Source organism: Zingiber officinale, chromosome 3A (assembly GCF_018446385.1).
Source record: "Zingiber officinale cultivar Zhangliang chromosome 3A, Zo_v1.1, whole genome shotgun sequence".
Lineage (NCBI taxonomy): Eukaryota > Viridiplantae > Streptophyta > Magnoliopsida > Zingiberales > Zingiberaceae > Zingiber > Zingiber officinale.
Genome location: NC_055990.1, coordinates 37,213,139 through 37,217,094, shown reverse-complemented (window position 1 = coordinate 37,217,094; position 3,956 = coordinate 37,213,139). Strand labels below are relative to the sequence as shown.

Below are 3,956 nucleotides of genomic sequence, written 5' to 3'. Positions count from 1 at the left end.
ATTAAGAGTACTTAGCATTGTATATTCTGGTTTTGGCGCTGGAGTGTTGTTATGTGGTATTTTGTATTGTTTGTTGGTTGTGTAAGCCTAGCCGGCTAGCAATCTTGTATTTTGGTTTGTATTTGGTTTTCTATCATTTTCCTCTGTGTTTGGTTTTTGGTACAGCCGAGTGGGCTGTTAGATTTACATATAACTGCGTGGTTGTGTTTTTATTGTATCAGCTGAGTAGGCTGCATATAAACTACGTGGTTGTATGTATATTCCAGCCGCCTATGGCTGAAGTATATTGTGTATGTAGAAATAGTTCAGATTGTCACCCGTACAAGGGAGGTGCTGCCAGAATTTCCTCTGACAGTGACTCCTCTGGGGTGTGACAATTTATTGCTCACTTGGCTACCAGGATTCATAAACTCTAGTATTTAACCTGGAGATCTAGAGTTCGAATCCTAGGGAAGGCAAAAATCCACTGGCCAGGGGTGGGAAGTCCTTGTGAGTAATGGCATGGCCGAAGGGTCGTCGGTTGACGACATAAGGGGTCGCCTGTTGGGCCGACATTGTGGCCGCCCAAGGGACCAAGGTTGGGCCGCTAGTGTGGCCGCCCAAGGGGCCGAGGGGCCGGGTCGTTACAGAAATTTCAGCAACATCTCTTCTGTACGGGTGATAATTTGAAGCATAAATACATCAACAACAGAATACCTCAGTCACAAGCGGCTGGAATATACACATCCACGTAGTTATATAAATTAAACAGTCCACACGGCCGTACTACAACCACAACCACGCAGTTATATGTAAAACATTCCACTCGGCTGTATTGGAAACACGACAAAAAAATGATAGAAAATCATACAAACCAAAAACAAGATTACTAGCCGGCTAGGCTTACACAACACATCCAACAACACAAAACACCACATCACAATGATTTAGAAATCAAATCTGGAAAAAATACAACGCTAAGCACATTTAATACAGTAAACAAATAAAGTACAAATGAAACCATAAAACGGGTCTTCGGATGTGACCCAGGACTGGCAGACAGGATACTCCAAGCGACTCCACATATATCTATCGGGTATCTGAAAAAAAATATATCAATGGGGTGAGTCCAAGAACTCAGCGGATACCAAATAGACATACAAAATAAGATCTAACTAACAGAAATAATCAAGCGGTACAGTTTCCTAAACAAAAGTAGGAAATGCAGACTGAAAAGGGGCTAAAGAAACTATACTCACCTGGACCTCCTATCCGAAACATACGATCATTAGACCAAATACCTCATGTCTCCTGTATGCATGTCAATCATATGCAACCACCAAAATGCAGCAACCAATATGCAGCAATCATAAGCAATAAATGCAATCATACAAAATGATGCAAAATGACATGTGTCACCCCTGTCACCAGTCAAACATCTCACACGCGATGGTGAGACCGAGTGGGTAGGGCTATGACAACTGTGCACTCTGCCATCACTGCTCCTGAGTGACCGAGTGGATAGGATGCTGTCGGAGTACACCTATCCTCTTATCCCAAACAAAGTGGGGGAGCGCAATGCTCTAATCTCCCTGAGACAGTCTAGAGGAGGGATCCCCGACGTTCTACCACGCTGCGTCACGCTACCCATGAGTGGACCAGCGGAGCACTGATAGAGAAACTGCACACACCCTACCTGATGTACCACTAACCCATGAGTGGTTGTGTGTGCAGATCATGTAACTAGCGATGTATTCAACAATAATAGAGCCGATAATCACACAGCATGCAATCATGTAAGGTGGTGCATGACACTAAACATGTAAATCCTAACCATAATCACCTCCACATAAAATGTACCAAACAGGAAAACAAATCACACCATGACCTAAGTATCACAGATCTAAGTACACATGCCAGATAATAAAGAAATCTTGAAAACTAGTCCTAACCACAGTAAAACATAGTATGCCACTATCTCTAGGAACAAAATACACATGACAATAATTTAGAGTATATAAACATGAATGCATATCAGACAATAATAAAAGAAAGCTACAGGTATCTAATAGTGACATACCATGGCAGATGCAAATATAATCATTACTACTAACAATAAATTATTATGCATATCTAAAATGACTATATCAGGAGATAAGTCAGAAGTACTCGCCTCAAAAAGAAGATCGTATCAACCAATCCGACGTCGAGACACCCGTCTCGAATCAAAGTCCTATAACGCATAATATATAGATTTAGCTAATTACATAAATTAATTAGCTAAAACAAATCCCCAGCTAAAATCTAATCCATTGATCAACTAGGGTTAACTTCATTAAACCTTAATCGTTCCACTAATCGATTAAATTAAAATCTAACCTAACCTTAAATCAAATTAAAATAACCCATTCTTAACTTAACCACAAGTTAACCTAACTACACATGAACAACCAACTATGTAAAGAATCAGACATATACAATGAAGTTGTTGCTGAAACAAAACGGAGCTGCTGGAACCCTGTGGCTTCTGTGGCAGCAACATAGACAATTGCCAATCTTCAGAACAATAAGCACCAGGAACTAGGGCATGATGGTGAATCAAAAGAGAAAGGTGATTGAGGTTGGCTTACCCTCGGATTCCCAAACACCTCCTCACGCCGGCGATCTAGGGCACGACGGCAGTAGGTACTGTGGTTGGGATGGTTACCACCTGTGTCTTCCTCGTGGCTAGCGAATAGGGAAAAGTCCAACTCTGGTCGGTAGAGGATCAGGAGCTAGGCAGAGGGAAGGCAATCGACGCTCAGGGAACAGACCTAGGGTTCGACTGGCCAATCGTGGACCTTGGAGTCAAGGTCAGCGATGCTTGAGTAGAGGGCAGGAGAGTCGGCTGAGGGAGAGGCGACTGATCTGGAGCTAGGGCACAAGCAGCCGATCGGGAGAGGGAAGCTTGGATTCTGAGGAGGAAGGAAGAGGTAGCGACGCGATGAAGAAGGGAGAGCTCGGTGGTGTGACTCGGAAAGGAAGAGGAGGAAGAGGAGCTTCGGCCGGCGGTGATGAGTCCAGGAGAAGGAATCGTGGTGTCACGGTGAAGAAGAAGAGAAGGGCTCGGGAGGAAATAAGGAACGAAGGGAAGAAGAAAAAAAGGAAAAGGAAATAAGAAAAGGTTTAGTTTTATTAAAGCCTAAGTTAATTCCTTATCAACTCCTACGTTGGGGTATTTCTTAATGGGCTTTTCATGCCTATTTATTTATCCCCGTAAACTATCTTATACGAACTCCGAAAAATTCATAGAAAATTTATAAAAAATTTTAAACATTATGTTAAGGTTTTTCATCCATTAAACCTTATTATTTTATTTAAAATTTGGTCCCTAAATTTTCCCCCACTACGTTTAATTTGTAAGTTAAAAAAAATTTAAGTTTACTTTTAAAAATAAATTTAAGTTTAAAAAAAAATTAAGTTTAATTTTTAAAATAAATTTAAGTTAAAAAATTAAGTTTAATTTTTAAAATAAATTAAAAAAATTTAAGTTTAATTTTAAAAAATAAATTTTTAAGTTAAAAATAATTTAGGTTTGATTTTTAAAATAAATTTAAGTTAAAAAAATTTTAAGTTTAATTTTTAAAATAAATTTAAGTTAAAAAAATTAAGTTTAATTTTTAAAATAAATTTAAGTTAAAAAATTAAGTTTAATTTTTAACGGAATTTAATTTTAATTTTAATTTAATTTTATTTTATTTTATTTTATTTTATTTTAATTTTAATTTAATTCTTAGTCATCTCACCCGATCTATGTTTTCGATCAGGGAATCCTATTATTTTGTGAGATGAATTAGGTTCAATTTTAAGATTTGGTTTTAACTTGTGTTAGATTTAGGTTTAGCTTTGGGTTCAACAAATAGGCGTTCTCTGGATAAACTTCTGGGCTATGGTGAGTCACTTGGACATCATTAGAGTAACCATGCTTTCGAGGTTTT

General features: G+C 38.5%; 1 long non-coding RNA gene across 1 annotated transcript; it reads right to left on the bottom strand.

Moving 5' to 3' along the window:
- Positions 1-819: 819 nt before the first annotated feature.
- LOC122053668 lies at positions 820-3,127 on the bottom strand. The gene is made up of 2 exons (XR_006132292.1): positions 2,610-3,127; positions 820-1,079 (listed from the first exon to the last, which is right to left on the bottom strand). It is a non-coding gene; the product is annotated as an uncharacterized LOC122053668 (long non-coding RNA).
- Positions 3,128-3,956: the final 829 nt, after the last annotated feature.